The sequence below is a fragment of the Ovis aries genome, chromosome 3 (genome assembly GCF_016772045.2).
Source record: "Ovis aries strain OAR_USU_Benz2616 breed Rambouillet chromosome 3, ARS-UI_Ramb_v3.0, whole genome shotgun sequence".
In the NCBI taxonomy this organism is placed as follows: domain Eukaryota; kingdom Metazoa; phylum Chordata; class Mammalia; order Artiodactyla; family Bovidae; genus Ovis; species Ovis aries.
In genome coordinates, this window is record NC_056056.1 from 180,052,498 (window position 1) to 180,078,568 (window position 26,071).

General features: G+C 46.5%; 1 protein-coding gene, 2 long non-coding RNA genes and 1 other non-coding gene across 4 annotated transcripts in view; 1 reads left to right on the forward strand and 3 right to left on the reverse strand.

The window, feature by feature from the left end:
* LOC101102047 (apolipoprotein L3-like) overlaps positions 1 to 26,071 on the forward strand; it is a 234,245-nt gene that overhangs the window by 149,494 nt on the left and 58,680 nt on the right. The window lies entirely within an intron of this gene.
* On the reverse strand, positions 1,504 to 16,865 carry LOC114114030 (uncharacterized). Its single transcript, XR_009599975.1, has 4 exons — positions 16,803 to 16,865; positions 10,959 to 11,057; positions 5,700 to 5,820; positions 1,504 to 3,787 (listed from the first exon to the last, which is right to left on the reverse strand). It is a non-coding gene; the product is annotated as an uncharacterized LOC114114030 (long non-coding RNA).
* Positions 12,616 to 14,213, reverse strand: LOC121819156 (uncharacterized). The gene is made up of 3 exons (XR_006059402.2): positions 13,662 to 14,213; positions 13,253 to 13,502; positions 12,616 to 13,009 (listed from the first exon to the last, which is right to left on the reverse strand). It is a non-coding gene; the product is annotated as an uncharacterized LOC121819156 (long non-coding RNA).
* LOC114114254 (small nucleolar RNA SNORA51) lies at positions 12,673 to 12,808 on the reverse strand. The gene has a single exon (XR_003589084.1). It is a non-coding gene; the product is annotated as a small nucleolar RNA SNORA51 (small nucleolar RNA).

The window sequence follows — 26,071 nt, forward strand, 5'->3', positions numbered from 1 at the left end:
CAAATGTTCCACCCTTTGAGTAGTCATCGCTGCCACCACCACCACCACCACCATCATCAAGAAGTCAGTGCCCAATTAAGATAAACCTGCTGGGATCAAAGGTGAGTTGATGCTGGAGAAGGAGGGCTGGAGACCACCACCAGGGGAGACTCTACCTGCTGGGACAGCAAACCCTGGGGAGGGCGAAAGAGGAGCCTGGGCTACTCCTGGATCCCAGTTATCATTCCTCTCTGACTTTCTCCCATTTTAAAGCCTTTCATATTCCTGGCCTCTCGTGGCTAGTTCCCCTGCCTCTCTACTCTGCCCCCAGTGTGTTCTTTAGTCCAAAATAAGTGGTTTCTCCCTTCCCCTCACTCTCTAGTCCCCCTCCCCTCTTAGTCCAGGCCCCAGGCTCCTTCCTTCTCTCTCCCCTCTTCCACCTGCATGCATTCCTCCCCTGCTGTGCTCAGCTGCAGAAATGCCAGATTCCTAACACTCAGCTCCATCAGTGCTGTCTCCCTTCCTTTCCCCTCTAACAAGGTGCTCTCAACCTTGGTCTCACGTGTGTCCCTGGTTCCTGCACGGCTCTGGGGGTGGGGGAGTTGGGCCTTCCTTCAGCCTCTCATAGGTCTGTATGGCCTCCTTCAACTCCTCCTCCAGCTCCCTGGCCGGCTGCCTCAGCTTCTCAGCCAACTCTGTCTTTGCCCTCTCATGTAAGTGCACTGACTCTTACCAGGAAGCCCACATTCACTAGAGGGGAGATTCCTGCAAAGCCTGATCCAGGCCATTTTCATCATTACCAGAGCCGTGCCTTTGAAAGCTTCGTTCACCTCCTTGCTGGTTTGGACAGAGACTTGCCCAGTGCTCGTGAAGCTTTTAGCATGGGCTGCTAACTGAGAGTTGTCTTTCACCAACTTCGCAGCATAAACTTGTTTCCTAACCCCTTGCATGGATTTGTAGACTTTTGCTGTAGGAAAAGCCATCCCAAGTGCACACAGACATCGAGCTCCCACAGACACCTTTTCTTTGATGCTAGTTGACAACAGGCCACTGGCTTCCGTTTCTGCTGATGACCTACTAAAGTGTTCCACGATGCTGGAGGACACAGTGGGCACAGCAGCTGCTGCTCCCAGCCCTAACCCAGTGGTCGAGATCGCCAAACTGGCCCCTGCTGTCACGGGTCCCAGAGCCAGGCCAAGGGTGTTCAGAACACCAGACAGTGTCGGTGGAGTTGGCCACCACCTTGAAGATGGTACAGTCCCTGTGCGACTTGTCAGCCCTGTCTGCAAGTGTGCAGAGCTTTCTTATGCTCTCTTCCACCTCCTTTTTCACCTGAGGAAACTCCTTTAAAAACCTCTGTCTGTCTAGCAGGTCCTGTTGGAATCTCTCTTGGTCTTTCATAGCCAAGTCTGTCTTCAACTCATTCAGAAATTTACATAATGCCTCCACTTCTTCCCTGTAACAAGGAACATTAAGGGATTAAGAAAGACACTTTGCTTGTCTGTAAAATAAGCTCAATGGATCTATTCTACATAAACCACAGAGATTTTATTATAAATCACAAGGGAAAAATTTTACAAATGTAAATTATTTTCAACATTAAACATATGTTTGTACTTCATGGATACTCCATTATTCAATCATGAACTAAACAAGCAAAAGCCATTTTAAGATAGTCTTAAGAGAGGTATTTGATGAAGATGCCTCAGAGGCAGGTCAATACAATCACTTCCAAAGGACTAGCAGGGTAGAAAGTCCATAGAGAAACTAACAGAAGTGAGATTGGGGGAGAAAACCTTCATTCAAGGGCCTGAGTGTGTAGTGAGGAGTCAACCTGCTCTTTGCCCTTCGCTGCTGGGAAGTGGTCCCTAAGCTCCTGGAATATTCTGGCTGATAGGAGTGTCCTTGTCTGCCTGGGCCTTTGGCCACCGGACAGTCTGACAAACTGACATATGATGGTGGCTTTGGGTCATGTGATATCTGCACTGAGCTCCAGAGGATTTGGACACTAGGGCATTAGTCTGACCTCTGGGAGTACTCAGAGACAACAGGCCAGGGTATTAATAATTTGTTTTTAATTTTTTAGCTTGGAAATGATCACAGTTCAGTTCAGTTCATTTCAGTCACTCAGTCGTGTCTGACTCTTTGCAACCCCATGAATTGCAGCACGCCAGGCCTCCCTGTCCATCACCAACTCCCGGAGTTCACTCAGACTCACATCCAGCGAGTTAGTGAGGCCATCCAGCCATCTCATCCTCGGTCGTCCCCTTCTCCTCCTGCCCCCAATCCCTCCCAGCATCAGAGTCTTTTCCAATGAGTCAACTCTTCACATGAGGTGGCCAGAGTACTGGAGTTTCAACTTTAGCATCATTCCTTCCAAAGATATCCCAGGGCTGATCTCCTTCAGAATGGACTGGTTGGATCTCCTTGCAGTCCAAGGGACTCTCAAGAGTCTTCTCCAACACCACAGTTCAAAAGCATCAATTCTTCAGCACTCAGCCTTCTTCACAGTCTAACTCTCACATCCATACATGACCACCGGAAAAACCATAGCCTTGGCTAGATAGACCTTAGTCGGCAAAGTAATGTCTCCGCTTTTGAATATACTATCTAGGTTGGTCATAACTTTTCTTCCAAGGAGTAAGCGTCTATTAATTTCATGGCTGCAGTCACCATCTGCAGTGATTTTGGAGCCCCCAAAAACAAAGTCAGCCACTGTTTCCACTGTTTCTCCATCTATTTCCCATGAAGTGATGGGACCGGATGCCATGATCTTCATTTTCTGAATGTTGAGCTTTAAGCCAAGTTTTTCACTTTCCTCTTTCACTTTCATCAAGAGGTGTTTTAGTGCCTCTTCACTTTCTGCCATAAGCGTGGTGTCATCTGCATATCTGAGGTTATTGATATTTCTCCCAGCAATCTTGCTTCCAGCTTGTGTTTCTTCCAGTCCAGCGTTTCTCATGATGTACTCTGCATAGAAGTTAAATAAGCAGGGTGACAATATACAGCCTTGATGTACTCCTTTTCCTATTTGGAACCAGTCTGTTGTTCCATGTCCAGTTCGAACTGTTGTTTCCTGACCTACATACAGATTTCTCAAGAGGCAGGTCAGGTGGTCTGGTATTCCCATCTCTTGAAGAATTTTCCACAGTTTCTTGTGATCCACACAGTCAAAGGCTTTGGCATAGTCAATAATGTAGAAACAGGTGTTTTTCTGGAACTCTTTTGCTTTTTCCATGATCCAGTGGATGTTGGCAATTTGATCTCTGGTTCCTCTGCCTTTTCTAAAACCAGCTTGAACATCAGGATGTTCACGGTTCACGTATTGCTGAAGACTGGCTTGGAGAATTTTGAGCATTCCTTTACTAGCGTGTGAGAGGAGTGCAATTGTGTGGTAGTTTGAGCATTCTTTGGCATTGCCTCATTGGGATTGGAATGAAACTGACCCTTTCCAGTCCTGTGGCCACTGCTGAGTTTTCCAAATTTGCCGGCATATTGGGTGTAGCATTTTCACAGCATCATCTTTCAGGATTTGAAATAGCTAAGCTGGAATTCCATCACCTCCACCAGCTTTGTTCATAGTGATGCTTTCTAAGGCCCACTTGACTTCACATTCCAGGATGTCTGGCTCTAGATGAGTGATCACACCATCGTGATTATCCAGGTCGTGAAGATCCTTTTGGTACAGTTCTTCTGTGTATTCCTGCAACCTCTTCTTAATATCTTCTGCTTCTGTTAGGTCCATACCACTTCTGTCCTTTATTGAGCCCATCTTTGCATGAAATGTTGCCTTGGTATCTCTAATTTTCTTGAAGAGATCACAGTAATAGACAAATAAAGCATCACGATAATAAATAAAAGATTGCAGCCTGGTCCTATTCTCATTCAACATCACAAAAGTGTTTTTGTTGTCATGCATTTAAAATTCTTTAACACCGAATTAACTTCCTGGCAACTAACAAAAAAGAAAGACTGTGACAATACGAAGAGAGACACAAACTGAGCACTGCAGACACTGCACAAAGAAGCAAAATACATCGACACAAACCCAGAGCTCTCTAGAAATCTCATCCTGTGACAACGCCACAATTTATTTGATGTTATATTTCAGGCAAAATGAACATTTTTAAAAAACGTCACAATATGTTTTTAAACAGGGTGAGCACCCCTGGGGCAGTGCTCTCTGGGTCCTGCCACATGCTGAATCCAGGGCAGTAACTTGTCCTGAGGACAATGGAAGCTTCATGTGTGAAACCTGCCCAGACGCTGTCCTGGAGCTGAAGGGAACCTGAATTCTGCTCTGCAATAAACTGTAGCTGGAATCCTGACATCCTTCAGGGCCCAGCATCCCTGACCTCTCGGGGGTCACCAGCCTAACTCACACCTTACCTGGCGACAGCTTAACATACGTGTACCCTACGGCCCTGTGCAACTTTATGGAGCCTCTAAAGATTCAAGAGACTTGAGGAAACATCTATCTGAATTGCTGAGCCTGAAGAGACCAGCACTTGCAAGGCTGGTGCAGGAAGTGTTTTCGTCTTTGTTGTGGATGCGTGAGGTCCTCAGAATCCCTCAAATGAAACACAATCACAGCCACTCACTGTGACCCTGGAGGGCTCACTGAGCCACACAGCCTTCCCACTGTTGGGGCAGCTCCATATAGACTAGAAGAGGGTCCCAGATGGAGGGAGAAGCCAGGTCCCAGGCAGGGTGTGGAGGACACAGTCACCCAAGGCCCTCTAGTCCAGCTTGAGGGGATCCCACAGGGAAGAAAGAAATGTCCTGCCTCCCACTCCCGGAACCTCTGCTAGCATCACAGCCCCTTCAGGTCTGTGTCCTTGGGGCCCACTCTCCTCACTCTAGTCCTGGCCCTGCTGCCCAAGCCTGCCTACTAGTCCTCCAGCCTGGACCCTCTGCTCCACCCTGACCCCTGGGTCTGACCCTGGTGCAGGCCTCCCTGGGCCTTTGGACGAGATGATTGCACTTGATTTCCCATCTCTGACCTGCAGTTCACTCTGAGGCCATCACCATGATCCATCAGACTGAATTGCTATTCCCACTGGACACAGGACAGATCTGAGATTCAAAGTCTTAAGCCCACAGGCCCAGGAGTTGGGCAGGGCTAGATCCAGGATCCCACCAGCTCCTCCAGTTCCTCTCTAGCCTCTCTGCCTTATGGGCCAGCAGGACCCTGCAGGGTTGGTACATTTCCTAACACAGGGAATAGAAAGACTGTACACAGGCCCAGGACACAAATGGTGGTGTCAGGATTCTCTAATTTGTCCCAAGGGAAATTCTGCTTGGTTCTCCTCACCAGAAAGAAGACCCTTGACCCCTGTCTCTTCCTAACAAGTTATTTAAATGTTACTATTGATTGAGTACTTACTCTGTGTCCGTCATTGTGGGAATCACTTTACGTGCATGATCTCAGTGTCCTCACAATAAAAATGAAAAGATGAAGAAACTAAAGCTGAGAGCAGTTCAGTAACTTGTCCAAGGTCACATAACCTGCCCCTCCTTGCAGGTTTCATCTCTTCTCAACCCACAATCATTCACTATCAGCAATTGACATGGAGGACACATTCCTGATGGGATCTTGAGAAGGAACATCCCTGACCCCAACAATAGGGTCCTGCCTGGAGGAGGCATTCCTGCCAGGAGGAAGCTAGCCTGGTGCTGGGGGACATGGGTGACCTTCCTGGTGCACTTGTGCAGGTTACCTGGACAAACTGGCCTCAGCATCAATTCTCCCCAGAAATTCATTCAGCAGGAGTAGCAGTTCGTCTCTGCTCAGTGTGTCCCAGAGACATTCAACGACCTCTTCAAAAAAGATCTCAATATCTAGATGAAAGAAAAGGGAGTACGATTAGAAGAACCTGTGGTGGGACATAAACGTTATTGAGTATAAAGTACTTAAAATTCATCTTGCTGAGCAGCAGTCACCTGGGGTGCTCTTGGTGAGGTCACCTAGGGTTATGGATGGACTGTCCCACCCCCCTCCCCCAAAATGTGTTGAAGAGTTAACCCCCTGGTGACCTTACTGAAGATAGGGCTTGTAAGGAGGTTAGGTGAAATGAGGTCCTAGGCGGGATTCCCAGGGAAACTGAGGTCATAGGTGGGGTTCCTGGGGAGTTCTAGTGGTAAAGAACCTGCCTGCCAATGCGGGAGATGTAAGAGAGGCGGGTTTGATCCCTGAGTCAGGAAGATCCTTTGAAGGAGGGCATGGCAAGCCACTGCAATATTCTTGTTAAGAACCCCATGGACAGAGGAGGTTGGCAGCTGCATTCCATGCGATTTGCAAAGAGTTGAACATGACTGAGCAACTGAATATAAACAGACAAAGAGAAGAAAGAGCAAGTGTGATTTGTTAGTTACCACTTCCAGAATAGACTGGCAGCACCCTGTAAATGAATGCTTTCGTGTTTGGACAATGAAACAATTGAATACTCACGTTAAATGGGATAAAGAATGTAATGACTATAAATAGCCTCAGATCACTACAGGGTAAGATTACTCCCCAATGAGTTATCAAAATTGCTGTGTGATTTCAGAGATCTGGAGGTTATAGAATTGTAGGTAAGATATTGGTGGCCAGGCTATATATATGTGTGTGGGCTGGGACTTGATATCAAATGTGTTTCTTGGTAAATCCATACAAAGAGGCATTATCCTTATTTCACAGAAGAAGCAAGTGAAACTCAGACAGGAGAATGGACAGCCCAAGGCCACAGAGCCGAAAGCCCTGAGGTTGAATCCAAGGTCAAGTGTCAGACATTTCTTGGACATGACTTTGAATCCTCTTTACATTTAAAACTCCTGTGATTTGTTCATTCTACTCTATAGCACACGATGGGGATTCTTTGCAACTCATTTTTGGTGGTGAGCATGCAGTAGCGTATATAGAAGTTGAAATACAATGTGGTGCACACGAAACTTAGAAAACATTACAAACTCATGTCACCTAATTTTAAAAAAGACTTTAGGACCACTCGCCATTGAGTAAAACTACCATGTGAGAGGATTCCTGCTTCTGACCACAGACTCTAGGATGGGCAGGGAGGGGATCAACCAGGTGGATGAGGGGTGGAGCCAGATGTGATCCCCATTATCCCTCCCCTCCAGGTGGGAGGTGGCAAAGGCCAGACTGGGGTTCAGTGCAGGGTCCACGGACCCTTGCAGAGCGGCTGGGCTGCTGGCTGGGAAGAGCTGGAGGAAACAGCTTCTGCGGTGATGCCCAGCGTCTGGGAGTGGGAGGAGGCTTGGGCCAAGGGAGAGAGCAGGAGACGCTCCAGTGATGCTGGAGGACCTCCTCTCCAGGCCTGCCTGGCCTTGGGGACTCCCATCTGTGGTCCGTGCTCCGCGTGCGCTCTCCCGGCCTCTGTCCTGAGTCACTTGCTGGGTGGTGGGAGAGGCGGGAAGTCAGTGCCCTGGTCATGGCTCTCTGAGGAGAGGGCCAGGAAGGAGGCTACGGGCAGACCCCAGGGTGAGGGAATCTCCCGGTCTCCCTTGGAAGCTCAAGGATGCCTATCCATCCTCTTCATGGTTCTTCATTCCTCTGTAGTTTAACTCAGCCTGGAAACACCTCCCTCACTTCTGGGTCACACATAGGAACCTTCCAGAGAACAGGCAGCTGACTACCTGAGCAATGTCCAATGTTTTCTGAGCTCATGGTGGCAGCAGGGGATCTCAGCGATCTCCCTTCAGCTCCTTGTCTGCGTCAGGGTGAAGGAGGTGTGACCTCAACCTTGGAGAGAAAAGACTGTGAGCTCCACTGTGAGGGAGCAGCAGCTGCAGGGAGCAGCGACGGACAAGTTCTCTGGTGGGTTCCCCCGGGACGGCCACCACTGCCTCCAGGAACTAGCCCAGTGCGGCTCTCTGTCTCCTGGGCTCTGCTGGTTGTTAGTTAAGAAAAGTCATTCACCTCCTACAGCTCCTTCCAATCCAAGTCACACTCCTGCTCTCCTGTTGGGGCACAAGGAGAAGGTATCAGACAGGAGACAGCCATCTGCGAAGCTATAGGAACAATAACACCAGAGACTAGAACAGATAGGAGGTGATACTCTGGAGTGAAGTGAGGTTGGGACACCTGTGATTTTGAATTGGTAATAACTAATATTAATGATAACGTTGATCCAGTGTCCTTGACATGCAGGCTCCTGAAACTCACTCAGACTTAGCTGAGACAAATTGTCACGCTGGTACCAGAGTCTGGACTAGAACCTGAGTCTTTCTGATCCAAATCACATATGTGTGATGAATATGCTCTATTCCCTATAATATACAAAATATTTATTTGTGGATATATGTTAATTCGTAAATGACTCTTCATTCCAAAATGATGTCTTGTTCCCTATCAATCTCTCCTGGATAAAGTTCTTGCTGATACAGCTCCCATAGCCCAGGTCCTCCTTGCTTATGGAAGAGCCTTTTTTCCCACAAGGGCCTGGAGTCCCACCAGCCCTGCCCCAATTCCTGTATCCCTGCTCTGAGTAGCTGAGACCCCTGCAGCTATTCTGTCCTCCTTGCTTTCCCCTCCTGAATACTGGGCTTGGTGTAATTTCTAATTCTTTATGTAAATAATAATGCAAAGAATATTCTGCTTGTATAAAACTTCACCTACATCTGAGACTGTATCCTTAAGCTATATCTAGAAGTAGAATTAAGATCAGATGGCATCAACACCTCAAAAATTTCCACACCTAGACCACCATGCTATGCAAACAAACTGTAGCAAAATGTTCACACTTATAATATATGAGGGTGTCCATCCTTTCAGATAAACCCATTCTCAGTGGTCTTTCTTAAAAAAAAATCAGATCTTTATAATTAAATCATTTATTTTGGTTCTGCATGTGATTATCTTGCCATGGGAGATGAGGAAGGAAAGCAAGTGTTGATGATGTTGAGCTACTATTTTTAAGAAAGCAAAAGAGCATCTGTCAGCTACTCCTCCTGAGACCTGACTGAAATGATGGTGAAGGTATATATGGGATAACACCATCTGCTGATAAGAGTGCTGGTTTCTGTAGTGTAGTGGTTATCACGTTCACCTAACATGCAAAAGGGCCCTGGTTCAGAGTTGAGTGGAAACAGCTTCACGTGGGCTTCCCTTGTGGCTCAGTTGGTAAAGAATCCACCTGCCATTCAGGAGACGTGGGTTCGATCCTTGCGTTGGGAAGATCCCCTGGAGAGGGGAATGGCTACCCTTCCAATATTCTGGCCTGGAGAATTCCATGGACTGTGTCATCCAAGGGATCACAAAGAGTCGGACACGACTGAGCAACTTTCACTTTCACTTAGAAGAGCAACTGGTGTTTGTGATCCTTGCTCTGCATTGGTATCGGCTCTGAAACTTTACCAATGGTACCTCATATGTTATTCCATTAGCTTCTGAGGTCTGTACCACTGTATCCTCATTTACAAATAAGGAATCTGACACATAGATGTTACCTGACTTACCTAATGTCAGAAGTCTTGCCCTTGGTACACTGGTAGCACCCCACTCACTGGCTCGAGAACCCATAGCCTGCCTCTCCTCCCTCTGCTGCTAATAAAAGCAAGCATGAGAGAAGTAGGAGACCGGAGTCTTTCACAAATGTTTGAAGACTCACTGGGTGGAGAAGTGATAGCTGAGTGAAGAGGAGCGCAGTAGAGGGAGAGAAACAGGGAGGGTGTTCACAGGAGAGAAGAACGGTCTGCTGGGCAGAGCCCCGGAGAGGGAGCAAGATGAGAGGGAGGCCGAGGGGAAGCAGGGGACAAGCCCACACCCGCACACCCCATCCCATATTCACAGCAGCCTTCACTCTTCACCAGGCTTTTCAGAAAGTTACTTGAGAATGAGATGCAGGGAAAAAAATAGATTACATGTTTGTTTAATTATGGAGCAAGGTAAAGGACACCCACAAGAGAGATAGACGTGGGATCCAGGAGTCAGGAACATCAACCCCTTGGGAAGGGAATCCAAGGATCCCAGCTGGGCGCGCAGCAGACCTAGAGAGAAACCAGTCCAGAATGGGATAAGAAGTCCAGAGTCTGTGGGACAGGGGACTCGGTATCACATGAGGCACAGTTGGAAAGAAATGGAGGAAATGTTGAAGATAAACAGTGCGAGGAGTGAAAATGAAGCCAATTAGAAACATTAGAAAAAACCAAAGCTCAGGAGGAGAAGGTGACGACAGGGGATAAGATGGTTGGAGGGCGTCACTGACTCAATAGACTTGAGTTTGTGAGGGCTCCGGGAGTTGGTGATGGACAGGGAGTCCTGGCGTGCTGCAGTTCATGGGGTTGCAAAGAGTTGGACATGACTGAGAGACTGAACTGAACTGAACTGAAGTGAACTGCTGAGAAGCATGTACAGCTATATGGTACAAATTAGCTCTTAAAAAATGTATTAAGAAATCACAGAAAATGTAAACACTTTTGTTTGACTTAAAAAAAAAAATCTAAAGTAAATATATCTATGCCCAAGTCTTTTGGAGACTGTTTTAAAACTGAAGTAGTATTAATATATATAATATGATATAACTCCAAGTGTATTAACTCACAGGTTTATTAGTGATTCAAAAATCTTAGTTTTATTTCATTTATAGTCATTATAAAATATCCTTATCTTTAAAAATGAAACAGAGTATTTAAATATGTGAAGTAAGTGTACTTGTTAACTTAAAAATCAAAATACACTTCTAGAGCTTGGGAGCCGAGCACTGAAGGGAGGAGGAAGACTAACATCTCAGCTTACAAAGCTGGGAGTCAAGAAATAGGAGGTCCAGTCGAGAGCATAAGAAACCAAGATGCAAATAAAGTGCTTACAAATACAGAGCTTCCTAACAGAGGTATACAATTAGAATAATGATAAAAGGCGAAGAAGGGGAAAGGTATAATAGAAAGTATATAAATAAATGAAATCCTTATTTTTCCTAATAAGAAGCAAACAAATACTATCAAATTTAAGTCAAGAAAAAGCAAAATGCAATACTTACCACTTCCTAGCTATTGTGGTTGATGACTTCCCACTTTGCACCAGGTACCTTCCCAATTGCTTGGTATGAATTCACTTCCTTTTAGTTCTCACAATGATCCTTTAAGAAAGGAAACTGAAGCTCAGAGAGGTGAAGCAATTTACTCAAAGCACACAGCTAGTGCTAGAGCCAGAGTCCAAGTCCAGCTTCCTGTCTCCTGCGCACACATTCTCACACTACTGCAGCTCCCAATGTAGTGATATCATTTAAAGACATTGATGAACTATCTAAAGAAGAAGCTTTTCCTTGGAAAGGAATGAGCAGAAAGCAAATGAGCAGAACCCTCTGTACAAATTGATCTGTTCTAACCATATGCATTTTTAGGACTGGATTTTTTAACTCTAAGACAACAGAAGTCACGTTATAGCAGTCAATAGCCCACAAGAATGGGGTGGTTTCTGGTGCCACCACCTTAAAGATGATGGAAGCGGCTGAATTAAATGCCAACCAGAAATGTGTGACTCGTGCTGTGACAACTGTCAGTGTAGGAACATGTTCGTGTTGATGAAGCCTAGTTCTCTAGAAAAGCAGGCGTGAAAACAGGGTGAAACCAGAATGATGAGAGTGAACTGTGACCTTAGACAGATGCTGTCCAGCAGCATCTTGCCCACCCACATAGGCACCCATGGGCTTCTGTCCACTCAAAGGAAGGAAGACCCCTTGCAGGGGAGGTGAATTCCAGAGACTGCATCTCTGCTCCTGCAAAGGCAAGGATGCTCTTGAAGGTGATCAGAGAAGTGGTCGTAAAGGAGCACCCACATATAATAATAACAATAAAAGATAATGATTGCTATGAAAGTTTCATTGAGACAGGCAGAGTCTGTGAAAGGCCATGAGTTCATCAGTCAGTCAGTTCAGTCGGTCAGTCATGTCCGACTCTTTGTGACCCCATGAATCGCAGCACGCCAGGCCTCCCTGTCCATCACCAACTCCCAGAGTTCACTCAGACTCACGTCATGTACTTATTGCCAGTTTATTAAATGTTTTCCAGTTCTTCTGTGTTTTCTTCTTGTTTCAATTTCTTTCCTTCTAGTTTGATGGTCTTCATTGGTGGTATGTCTGTTTTCCCTTCTCTCCAGGTTATCTGTATCTACTGTGGGTTTTTGATTTGTGGTTACCATTGGGGTTCATATATGTTGACCTAAACTTATCTACTTTTTCTAAATTGGCAGTCATTTACACATTCCAAGAAAATTTTTACTCCCTTCCACAACATTTTTTTTGATACCATATTTCATATCTTCCTGTGTAAATATCTATTCACTATTTTTTATATTATATTTCACATCTCCGTGTGTATAATATTCAAAGGAGAGGACTTCAGAAAAGTGTGGCCAAAAAGAGAGACATAAAGGTTAAAAAGAATGCGAGTGGTTATGCAGGAGACGCAAGACCAAAGAGATGTGGGATCGACGCCTGGGCAGGGAGGATCCCCTGGAGAAAGAAATGGTTGCCCACTCCAGTATTCTTGCCTGGGAAGTCCCATGGACTGAGGAACTGGGAGGGCCCCAGTCCATGAGGCTGCAAAGAGTGGGCACATCTGAGCTGGAGTCTTTCTTTTGTTTGTATGGTGCAAAGAAGAGTGAATGTAATGGGAAGTGTTCTGTTGTGAATTGAATTTATTTATTTTTTTTTTTTTTTTTTTTTTTTTTTTTTTTTTTCCTTTTTTTTTCCTCCATGTCTCCCCATTCACAATACAGACCAGGTAAAGGGCCTGCCTGGGCTGAGGTGTATATGGGGTGGGTTTACTCTGCCTCCTCTTTCTATACAGTCAGTGTAAGAACACAGCCTGTGGTAAGCATCAGGAGGCCGTGAATTGAATTTAAAAATAAGAGGAGTCTTGAAGTCTCTGGGTATATTCCTTTCTGTTTATTTACATGAATGTTTACAGAGGATTGAGAAAGAAAGAAGCCCTGACATCCGGAGGCTGGCCTGGTGTCACAACAGGGCGCTGCTCTTCTCCCGTTGGATGTAAAGGCTCTCACAGAACTCCAGCCTCACACAGGGTCACCCTGAGAGCAGGAGCGAAGGAGACAGCAAACACCGGTCACTGCGCCCCCACCAATACCACGCCCCTCCCCTGGCTGAAAAGCAGGCCTGTCCCTTCTTTACCAATCACAGCTTCATCCTCGCTCTGCTTGCCCCTCTCCATAGATGAGTTACTGAGAGCCCGCTGGTAGAGCTGCCTGCCATTCCCTGCTGCACCCCATCTAGAGCAGCCCCATTGCCTTAGAGCTTCCCCCACATCCCCTCACCTAAGCTCCAAGCCGAGAATCTTTCTTCCTGCACCTTACTCTGCGATGTTCCCAGCTCTCCCTCACGAAGAGTAACCATCAGCTTGTTTTTAGGGAGTGTGCCTGGTGGCAGAGGCTGGAGGCACCATCATGTGGATGGGAGAGAAGTCACAAAGGCAGGCCCTCCTCCAGGTAGATGGAAGAGGAGAGCTGGCGGGCCCCCTGCCCCTTCTCTGCCCCAAAGCTGCAGGACCCCAGAAGCCAGGTCAGCCTATTGAAATCATGAAACATGAGAACAGAGCCAAGTGAGAAAGAAGAGGAGGGCTCAGGCAGAAGGACCAGCTCCTGGGTGATGACAAACAATTGTAAATGCGTTGAACACTGGGCTCATCCTTCCGCCCTTCCCTCCCATTCTTGGCCTGGCCCTGACCCTTGTCTGGGGCCTCAGCTGGGTGTGGATGCTGATGGTGCTTCCTCTGCTGGATTCCTCACCAGGGCTTCCTCCTCTGTTAGCCTCTGATTGGTCCCTTTCTGGAAAGGCCATTGGTGGGAGAGGGGAGGACCCTGGAGAAGCCTGTCCCTGCCCAGCTGCATGGCCAGGCAAGCATCCCTCCCCTCCTTGTGGGCAGACAGATTCTCCCCAACCATCTCCCTGTGTGCCTGCAGTCACCCTCCCTGGGAAGGGAAAGGGGCTTTAAGAAAGTCCCTAGCCCAGGGCCGGTCCTAAGATGGCGTAGGAATAGGACGGGGAGACCACTTTCTCCCTGACAAATTCATCAAAAGAACATTTTAACACCGAGCAAATTCCACAGAACAACTTCTGAATGCTGGCAGAGGACATCAGGCACCCAGAAAGGCAGCCCATTGTCTTCGAAAGGAGGTAGGACAAAATATAAAAAGATAAAAAGAGAGACAAAAGAGGTAGGGAAGGAGATATGTCCTGGCAAGAGAGTCTTTAAAAAAAAAAGAGAGAGAGAAGTTTCCAAACACCAGGAAACACTCTCTCTGGTGGGTCTGTGGTGAGCCTTGGAATCTCAGAGGGCAAAATAACTGGGAGGAAAAATAAATAAATAATGAAAAGCCACAGATTAGGTGTCTAACAGTAACTCCCAGCAGAGCAGCAGCCCGGAGGCTAGCATCCCCCACTAGCAAGCGGGGGAGGGACAGGGAGGAGTGGGCTGCATTGCTTAGGGCCTGAATGCGCTGAGGGCAATCTGAGGGAACTAGCTTGAGATTGCAACCCAGACTGTGGGATAACTATCTGAGAAAAGCCCTAACCTAAGACACCTCCAGGCACACTCAGAGAACAAAGGACTAAGCAGAGCTAGCTGGCTGCGGACGGGCCCATCCCCCACTGGAGACAGGCAGGTGAGGGCAGCCAGAGCCGGAAGGAGGCAATCGCAGCCCCAGAGACAGCTGCTGCTTCTACGGAGAAGGCAATGGCACCCCACTCCAGTACTCTTGCCTGGATCGCGGCCCCAGAGATGGCATCCTCTATCAAACTGAAAGCAGGCTTCATCGCTAACCAAGACTTCTTGGGATTCTGGACAGTCAACATCCACTGGGAGGGTTGCAACCAGAGATCAGCTCCCCAGAAGAGACACACAGCACACCTGAGAATGTGTGCCAGTTGTACACCCAGAAAACCGAGTGGTTGGGACATGGGAGGGGATAAGTTGCAGCCTTCAACTGGGGGTGACTCCGCACGCCAAGCACCCGGTCACCTGAGCTGCTTGGACCTGGGACGGGCGCAAAACGCAGGCCCAACCAAGTCTGCACCTTTGTGGAGTACCCAGGAACCTAGAGCTGAGTGGCTTAGACCTGGGAAGTGCATGCAAACCAGGGCCTGCATCAGACAGTTCCCGGGAGAGCAACCTAGAGTCTGAGCAGTGTAGACTGGTCAGAAAGCACACACGCCATGAGCGGGGGCAAACCCAGTGTGGCTGAATCACTGTGAGCACACGCCAGTGATATTTGTTTGCACTGTTCCTCCCTACCCAAAGCACGACTGAACAAGTGAGCCTAAAAAAAGTGACCAACACCGCGCCCCTTGAGTACTGGACTGGGTTGCCATTTCCTTCTCCAGGGAATCTTCCTGACCCAGGGATAGAACCCAGGACTCCCACATTGCATGCAGACGCTTCCCTGTCTGAGCCACCAGGGAAGCCCTAAGACAGCAGAAGTCACTTTATAGCAGTCAGGAACCCACAAGAATGGGGTGGTTTCTAGCACCACCACCTCAAAGATGAGGGAAGCAGTTGAATTAAATGCCAACAAGAAATAAGTGTGACTCTTACTGTGACAACTGTCAGCGTAGGAGGCATGTTCGTGTTGATGAAACCAAGTTCTCTAGAAAATTAGGCATGAAAACAGGGTTAAACCAGAATAATGAGAGTGAACTGTGACCTTAAACAGATATTGTCCAGCAGCATCTTGCCCACCCACATGGGCACCCATGGGCTTCCATCCACTCAAAAGAAGGAAGACCCCTTGCAGGGGAGGTGAATCCCACAGGCTGGCTTCTCTGCTCCTGTAGAGGCAAGGATGCTCTAGAAGATGTTCAGAGAAGTGGTCAGAAGGGGCACCCACATATAACAGTAAAAAAAAAAAAAATGAAAGGTAATGTTACCATAGATATATTTCATTGGGCCTTGTTGAGTCTGTGAAAGGCCATGAGTTCATAATAATAATCAAATGAGAGGACTTTGGATAAAGTGTGGACAAAAAGGGAGACATAAAGTTTAAAAACTGCACTCGTGGTAATGCAGGAGATGAAAAATGCAAGAGATGTGGGTTCAGTCCCCAAGTCAGGAAGATCCCCTGGAGAAGGAAATGGCAACCCACTCAAGTATTCTTGACTAGGAAATCCCATGGAGAGGAGCCTGGTGGGCTACAGTTCATGGGGCTACAAAGAGTTGGACAGGACTGAGCTGGTATCTTTCTTTCTTTTCTTTTCATGGTGTAAAGAAGCATGAGTATAATAGGAAATATTTTGTTATGAAATAAATTTAATAAGAAGAGCAGTCTTGAAGTCTGTGGGGATATTCCCTTCTGTTTATTTACACGGATGTTTATAAAGGATTGAGAAAGAAAGAACCCCTGACATCCCAAAGCTGGTCTGGTATCACAACAGGGTGATGTTCTTTTCCTCTTGGATGTAAAGACTCTCACAGAACTCCAGCTTCACACAGGGTCACCCTGAGAGCAGGAGTGAAGGAGACAGCAAACACCCATCACTGCACCCCCACCAAGAAAACACCCCCTCCCTGGGCTGAAAAGCAGGACTGCTCCTTCTTTACCAATTGCACCTTTATCCTCACTCTGGTCCCCAATTCCACAGATGGGGTTGCTGAGACTCACACTGGTAGAACTGACCCCAGTTCTCGGCAGCACCCAGCCTAGAGTTGCCCCATATCGTTAGAGCCTCCCCCACATCCCCTCCCCTAAGCCCCATCCTAGAATCTTTCTATCATCTCCTCTCTGTGACGCCCGGGATTGTCCCTCAGGAAGAGTAACCATCACCCTGTGCCACTAGCTTGTGTGCCTGGTGGCAGAGGCTAGAGGCACTGACCTTGTGGATGGGAGAGTATTCACAGAGGTAGGCCTTCCTCCAAGCAGGTGGGAGAAGAGAACTGGCTGCTCCCCTGCCTCCTTCTCTGCCTCAAAGCTGCAGGACCCCAGGAGCCAGGGCAGCCAATTGAAATCATGAAACAAGAGAAGGAAAATTCAAGCCAGAAAGAAGAGGAGGGCTCCAGCAGAAGGGCCAGCTCCTGGATGATGCCAAAGAATTGCAAATGCATCATGACCCTTGACTTATCCTTCTGTCCTTCCCTCCCATTCGTGTCCTGGTCCTGACCCTTGTCTTGGGCCTCAGCTGGGTGTGGATGTTGGATGGTGCTCCCTTCTGCTGGATTTCTATTGTGAGTGCCTTCCTCTGTTAGCCTCCAGATCACTTCCTGGAAAGGCTGTTTCTGGGAAAAGGGAGTACTGTGGGGAAGCCTGTCCCCACCCAACTGCATGGCCAGACGCAGAGCCCTTATCTTCCCATGGGCAGACAGAGATTCTACCAAACATCTCCCTCCACATGGTACAGCTCATACTCTATGGGCAGGGATGGGAGGGGTAAAGGCAGGGTCAAATTCAAAGTCCTTAGCCCATCGCCAGGCCCTCCCGATGCTCCTGCTTCTGTCTTCTGCGCCCTCCTGACTCCATGGGGCCTGGTCGAGGGGCCTGGAGGACGCCCAGCTGCCTGGATTCTGATTTCTCCCAGCGTCCAGGCCTTCGATCAGGCTGCCCCTCCCCCTGCAAGGCCTTTCCCCACCTGCCTCACCAGGTGAAATGTTACCTGTAATTAGAGTTCCCCCTCCTCCCTCTGCTGTCTCCCCCAGTTCCTCTCCAGTCTCCCCTGGAATCTTGCACTTTCCTGGTTGCAGGTCTGTTTGTGTGGAGTTTCTGCAGCTCCCAGCACTGGGCAGGTGCCCTGTCTCTTCTCTGCTGCTCCCCCTGCTCCAGGGCCTCCGGGGCTCCCTCCACCCTCCTGGGCACAGCCTGGCTAGAATACGAGGTGTGGGGCCCGTTACTGGGACATGAAGCAACCAGCTTTGTGAAAACACAGCACCACACCTGCGGTGGAGTACTTAGATTTGTTTTCCTTGTCTGTCTTGATAAAAGTTCTTTCTGATAGACAGTGTCATCACAGTTCTGAGTGTTTCCATCTGTGGGCATCCTGCACTTTCCAGAGATCACCCTCTGCCAGTAAACTGCAATATGAGACCTACATTGTCTATGCTCTATATCATCTTGGTTTAGGAAAGCTTCTGTAGGAACATAGACACACCTGCCTCCACATCCTGGCTCTGCCCCTGCTTCACCTGTGCCTCAGGCCATGACCTCACCTCCCTGAGCTTTCATTTCCCTTCTTCTGTAATGAAGATCACCCTTTTCTCAGACAGTCGTCCTGAGGATGGGGAGATGGGCGGGGTCCTACCCACCCCCTGCTTACCCAGGAGGCTTCCTCTGGCTAAGTGTAAACAAGATCCAGCTGTTCTCAGCTCTGCAGATGCAGCTGCCTTCTGTGTGTCCCTGCAATAAACCATGCACACCTTCTGGTCCCAGATATATTCAGAGAATCAAAAGGGAAGTAAACCCTCACTTGTGAGTGGCTCAAGTTACCAACACTCTACCCATCAGGCCCCTCCCAGACCTATTTCCACCCTCCTGCTGCCCCCATAGAGAAACCACCCCAGCCCCGACCTCCCATGTCCTTCTGACACAGCCCACCCTGCCTCGGCTCCTTGAAGGAGACCTGCCACCAACACACTGAGAGTCCCTTGGCCAACTACTCCCCCACCCCATGGCCGTCTTTCCACCCACTCAGCCCTCCCCGCCCACCCACTCACCAGCCTGCTTGCTTTATTCACTCTCATGCCACCAGCACGTGGCATGTTCCAGAACACACCAGCTCCTCACTACATCCTGGTCATATTGCTGCTGCCAAGGGTCACATCCACGTGGCTTCTAGTGTTTGTTCATGCAGGTCCTTCTGCCAGGACACCAGCTGCATTGAACGTGGAGAAATCATCCTCACCCTGTAAAGCCAAAGTCTGGCATCACCTCCTCCGAGAAGCCCTCCAGGACCTCCCCTGCAGAGTCCAATGTCTGCTCCTTTGGTACCTGGGACAGGGGCCCAAGGCCACCCCTCAGCCACTCTCTTCATGCCTGCCCCCACTCTTTCGATCAAGTCGCTCAGACTGAGCCCTGCTGACAAGGATGACACCAGTGCCTTCAGGTCCAGCAACTTGCCTGAGGAGGCCCAGCCTTGGTGGTCAAGGCCATTTGGATGGATGCCAAGTTTGTGGGAAGGGCTGGGAACACGCTACTCTTTTCTACCCTGGCTTATTTCTACTTGACCATAGATCTATTTCTTTCCAAATGGAGGACTTTTACAGGAAGGCTAGTGACCTTGCAACTCAGAAAAGTTACAACAGAAAACCAGTGTTATTTCCTGTTTGGTTCCTGATCAAAAAGCCAAAGTGTATGGAAGGCTGAGAGTGTACAGACTGTGTGCAGGCTCTGTCCACACCATTCTTGTTTTAATCACATCAGCTCTAGGAAGCATCAGCTCCATTTTTCAGATAAAGAAACAAGGAAAGGTCTCACAGCCTAAGAGTCGTGCAGCTAGACTCCTGGTGGACCTAAGTGGTGCCACCATAAGTCCTGGTGGACTGCTGGTGCCCAAGCAGAAGGGGCAGCAGAGAGCCTGGACCTTCCATGGAGGCCCGCCCGCTCTTCCATCAGGGCTGTTTCAGCCTAAATGCCCCGGTCATCATGGTCACCTCCTGTCAGCTTTTGAGGGAGAGACAGAGGAGTGATGGATGTTATCCCACAAGGACCACTCACTACAGTTCGGTCTTAAAATCACTCTGGAAATTAGGCCAGGAATCTGATTTGATTTTGCTGATAAGGCAGCCAAGGGGAGCGGTGAGGAGGGAGCTTTCTTCCTGCAACTCAGTGGAAGAGCCAAGATTCAAACCAAGGTTGTCATTTGCCTACTGTAAAGTCCACTCCTTGTTTAAAGTTGCTTTTTGTTTTTCATCCTTTTCTCTTTCCAGTAAACTCTCTCCTACGGATTCTTCTCTCTTCCACTAGCAAGAGTTTATCTTTTTTACTTCCCTGTCTAGGGAAGTTTTACTTTCCATAAAACCACTGCCAGATGCAGACCTCAGCTAATCCACATGCTGTGTCCAGTTGTCATGAAATTCCTCTGTGAGAAGGCAGAATGGATGCTGGACATTCGTGGACTCAATAACACAAGCTCATGGGAGAGCAACCATGGGAGCTGCAGACTCAAATCAAAGTGAGGATTCAGCAAGACCTCAATCCAGGGACATGAGGTGAGACCACCCATTTGGAGACCCTAAAGAGTCAGTGACTATAAAATTGGGCTCCACTTGACCCCAGCATCCCAGGAGAAGTCCCTCAGGATGGCTACAGAGACCCGCTTGCCTGTCATTGTCCCCTTTTATAGGATCAGTGGGAGTGGGTAGGAAGCTTCAGGTTGAGCATGTGACTACAGAGGCTTTAGAGTCATCCAAGCAGAGGGGATACCTGAGGTCATCTGTTACCTGAGGTCATGCTGACAGCACAGATGACCTCAGGGGAACTGGTCTCGGCCACTCGCTGCCAGGCTGCCTTTGTCACCATAGCAAGGATGTGGAAGCAAGAAAAATAATATAAGAATAATGTGGTTTATATGTAAAGTGGAATATCATTCACTTTAAAAAGGAAGATTTTTTTCTTTTATTTTAAAAGGAAGACTGTGGCTTTGTAGTAGAGCCTGAAGTCAGGCAAGTTGATTCCTCCAGTTCCATTCTTCTTTCTCAAGATTGCTTTGGCTACTTGAGGTTTTTTTGTATTTCCATACAAATCTTGAAATTATTTGTTCTAGTTCTGTGAAAAATACTGCTGGTAGCTTGATAGGGATTGCATTGAATCTGTAGATTGCTTTGGGTAGTATACTCATTTTCACTATATTGATTCTTCCAATCCATGAACATGGTATATTTCTCCATCTATTAGTGTCCTCTTTGATTTCTTTCATGAGTGTTTTATAGTTTTTGATATATAGGTCTTTAGTTTCTTTAGGTAGGTATATTCCTAAGTATTTTATTCTTTTTGTTGCAATGGTGAATGGAATTGTTTCCTTAATTTCTTTTTCTACTTTCTCATTATTAGCATATAGGAATGCAAGAGATTTCTGAGTGTTGACTTTATATCCTGCAACTTTACTATATTCATTGATTAACTTGCCTGACTTCAGGCTCTACTACAAAGCCACAGTCATTAAGACAGTATGGTACTGGCACAGAGACAGACATATAGATCAATGGAACAAAATAGAAAGCCCAGAGACAAATCCACACACCTATGGACACCTTATCTTTGACAAAGGAGGCAAGAATATACAATGGAGTAAAGACAATCTCTTTAACAAGTGGTGCTGGGAAAACTGGTCAACCACTTGTAAAAGAATGAAACTAGATCACTTTCTAACACCGCACACAAAAATAAACTCAAAATGGATTAAAGATCTAAATGTAAGGCCAGAAACTATAAAACTCCTAGAGGAGAACATAGGCAAAACACTCTCTGACATAAATCACAGCAGGATCCTCTATGATCCACCTCCCAGAATATTGTAAATAAAAACAAAAATAAACAAATGGGATCTAATTAAAATTTAAAAAATAAAAAACTAAAAAAAAATAAATTAAAAAAATAAAATTAAAAGCCTCTGCACAACAAAGGAAACTATAAGTAAGGTGAAAAGACAGTCTTCTGAATGGGAGAAAACAATAGCAGATGAAGCAACTGACAAACAGCTAATCTCAAAAATATATAAGCAACTTATGCAGCTCAAGTCCAGAAAAATAAATGACCCAATCAAAAAATGGGCCAAAGAACTAAATAGGCATTTCTCCAAAGAAGACATATGGATGGCTAACAAACACATGAAAAGATGCTCAACATCACTCATTATCAGAGAAATGCAAATCAAGACCACAATGAGGTACCATTTCACACCAGTCAGAATGGCTGCGATCCAAAAATCTGCAAGCAATAAATGCTGGAGAGGATGTGGAGAAAAGGGAACCCTCCTACACTGTTGGTGGGAATGCAAACTAGTACAGCCACTATGGAAAACAGTGTGGAGATTCCTTAAAAAATTGCAAATAGAGCTGCCTTATGACCCAGCAATCCCACTTCTGGGCATACACACCAAGGAAACCAGAATTGAAAGAGACACATGTACCCCAATGTTCATCGCAGCACTGTTAATAATAGCCAGGACATGGAAACAACCTAGATGTCCATCAGCAGATGAATGGATAAGAAAGCTGTGGTACATATACACAATGGAGTATTACTCAGCCATTAAAAAGAATACATTTGAATCAGTTCTAATGAGGTGGATGAAACTGGAGCCGATTATACAGAGTGAAGTAAGCCAGAAAGAAAAACACCAATACAGTATACTAACACATATATATGGAATTTAGAACGATGGTAATGATGACCCTGTATGCGAGGCAGCAAAAAAGACACAGATGTGTAGAGTGGACTTTTGGACTCTGAGGGAGAGGGAGAGGGTGGGATGATTTGGGAGAATGGCATTGTAACATGTATACTATCATGTAAGAAACGAAGTGCCAGTCTATGTTTGATACAGGATACAGGATGCTTGGGGCTGGTGCATGGGAATGATCCAGAGAGATGATATGGGGTGGGAGGTGGGAGGGGGATTCAGGATTGGGAGCTTGTATACACCCATGATGGATTCATGTCAATGTATGGCAAAACCAATACAGTATTGTAAAAGTAAAATAAAGTAAAAATAAAATTTAAAAAAAAAATAAAAAGAAGAAAATTCTGACACATGCTCTAGCCTGGATGTGCCTTGAAGACATTATGCTCAGTGAAATAAACCAGTCACAAATGACTTACTGTATTTTCTGTTTTAGTTAGGTAGGCAGTGTAGTCAGATTGATACAGACAGGAAGTAGGATGGTTGCCAGGGGTGGTGGGAGGGGGGAGTGGGGCGTTATGGTCTAATGAAGTTTCGGGTTTTTAGGATGAAAGAATATGGAGATGGATGGTGGTGATGGCTGCACAACATTTGAAAGCATTTGATACCACTCACCTGTACACTTGAAAATGGTTAAGTCGTAAATTTTACGTGGTATATATTTTGCCACAGGAAGTAAACAAGAAAGAAAAAAAATCTCATTACAAGGGACAAATACTATATGTTTCCACTCACATGAGGTCCTGAGAGGAGCAAGTTCACGAAGACCAGGGGTAGAGTGGTACTTGCCAGGGATGGAGGGTAGAGAGGATGAGGTATTAGTATATAACTGGGACAGAGTTTCATTTTTGATGTAAAACATTCTGTGGATGGTGATGCTAGTTGTACAGCTATGTGGGTGTCCTTAATACCACTGAATTGAACACTTAAGAAATGGCTAAAATGGTAAGTCTGATGACTTTTGAAATTAATAAAAAATTTTTAAAAAGCTGAAACTTTGTGGAAAAACAGCAGCACCTGAACCCTTTCTAGTCTGCAAAACACTTTCACACACATCATTGTGGAAGCTCCCACAACCTTGTGATGAAAATAGTTATTATTCCCATATCACCCAGGAAAACTAAGGTTCAGACTTGCCCTCCAAATGGGGAAATTGGGCTGGTCTTTCTGCCTCTTGTTGGGTCTATTTTCTGGACTATGTCATTTCCTTAGAGGAAAAGAAATCCTTAAACCCTCCAGTAGTCTAAAAATGTAATTTTCTTCCATAAATGATCCCTATTAGCTTGAGATGAGTCATAAACATCAAATACTGCTTGGTCTATGAAGTGAGTCCAAAGACCCTAGTCCCAAGTGGGCATAGGGAGTCTGGCTGGCCCCACAGGGCCTCACTGTGACTGGTGCCAAGTGCTAACTCACTCCTGCAACACTCCACCTCAGGGAGAAAGCTGCCTGAACTCTTCCGTCACAGGGGCTCTGAGCCCCTTTCTGCTGTGTGCATGTCTCCCTGTCTTCTGTGAGTGACGAGAGGATTTGCCATCATGCAGCCCTCCTGGAATTCATCTCCTCTACCTTTATGCTGTGACTTGATGTCCTTGCTCATGGAAAGAGTGAGTAGCCTGCAGAGTCACTGATAGGATGAGTGAGAGAAGGCAGGGACTGGGCTTGGCGAACAGTAGGTGCTCAGTCAACAGGAACAGCTGTTTTCTGGGCTCACCATGTCGACATCACCTCCTTTCCTCTTTCAAAGCCCCAGCAAGTTGTCTGCCGTTCTCGTCATTCCTGTGCATGGATGAGAAAGCAAACGTAGAGGATTCATTCATTTCCCAAGGTCACAAAGCTGGCCTCACCTCCTTTTCTTTTACCCACTGATCCTTGCCTCCAAAATTCAGCTCTTGAATCAGAGACTTAAAAAAAAACAAAAAACAGTAAGTATAGACTCATAGACAAAACCACACAGTTGCAAAAATACTACAGAGAGGTCCCGTGTGTCTTGCACCCACTTTTCCTACAGTGGTGGTAACTTATGTAGCTACAGTCACTATCAGAATACAACTAACTAGACTACAGACCTCCTTGAATTTCACCAATTGCTGCATGCTCTTGTTGTTATGTTTTGGTGCATCTTATCATATGTGCAGATTCCCCATTTAACCAACATGACAATTGACATACAGAGTGTTCTGTCACTAGAAACTCTCTGTGCTGGGCCTTTCAGGTCACCCTTCCTGGGTCTTCCCTAACTCTTGGCAAAACCACTGGTCTGTTCTCCATCCCTAGAATTTTGGCATTTTACGAATATTTTATAAGTGGACTTAGGCAGTGTGTAACACTTTAAGACTGACCTTTTAAAACATTCACTCAACAAAACTGTCCTTGTGACCCACCCAACTGGCTGTGAGTATTTGCTTTTTGTGGATAGGTGATCCTAGACCCATAAGAAAGGATCTTGGAGGCCTCTCCCAACTCATCCACTCTGCCGGGATCCCCTCGAGAGCCCCTGAATGTGCTTCACCTTCAGGAACCAGCTGCTCCAAGCATGACCCCTGTCACTTGTCACTTTGCTTTCTGCAGGAAGAGATTTGGTCATGGCTTCCTCCTCTCTACCCTGTCCTCTCTCCATCTGACCCTCCTGAAAGGTTGTTGCTGAGCCATGAAAGACACTGGGATTCTTGGCCTCCAGAGGAGAGGAATTCAAGCTGAGGCCAGTGGCAAGGCTTGATCACTCAGAGCTTTTGTGTAATAAAGATTAATTAAAGTATAAAAGAGATAGAGAAAGCTTCCAACATAGACATCAGAAGGGGGCAGAAGTAGTACCCTCCTGCTAGTCTTTAGTAGAAAGTTATATACCTACTAGAAGGCTGCTAATTAGAGAAAGGAAATGTCTCAAAACTCAGAGACTGGCACCAGACCCCTCACCTACAACACGCATTTTGAGATAACATTGGTACAAGGTGAGTTTTCCTGGACCATAAAACAATTAACATGAATCTTGAAGAAAGGCAGTTTTCCAAGCAAAGACATAGTCTCATTAACATAGCTTAGGAGAACATTTGCATGAGTAAAACATACTGGTTTGTAATGTCATTTCTGAGTCTTAGGCAAACCAGAACTGGAGCCGATTTGAAGAAAGACAGAATCTAGGGTAAATACATAGTTCATTAACATAGTTTAAGAGAAACATTTCCATGAGAAAAATGCACTGGTTAGTTCAAGGTTTGAAGAAAGTTAAGTTCAGGTAGAACCAGGCATCGTCATGGCAACACAGAATTTTAAAAGAAACCTCCTTTTAAATTTGTGCAGAGAAGGGAAAAAATCTCACCCTTGTAGTTTAAAGAACGTCTGGCACTTGCAGCCTATTTCCTCCATTTGGAGACCTCTAGCCTTCCTGGCTGTTACCCTCTCACTCCCTGTCCCTTCTCAGGATGTGCTCTTCTGAATCTCTTCCCCTATCATCTCCACAGCTTTCTAAAACGTAACATTAAAAAAAATTGAGATATAAGTCCCATAACATACAATCACAATTGAAAAGTAGTTTTTAGTATATTCACTATGTGTATAAATATCACCACTACATAATTCCAGAATCTTTCCATCACCCCAGAAAGCATGCCCATACTTATTACAAGTTAATCCTAGTTCCTCCTGCCACCTTGCCTTGGGATGGCTGAGGGATGGGAGTTTATAGGGACTGGTTCTTAATCTTGTTTGATATCGTGGCTAGGCTGGGCCAGTCTGGGAACTGAGTCTTGGAAGCC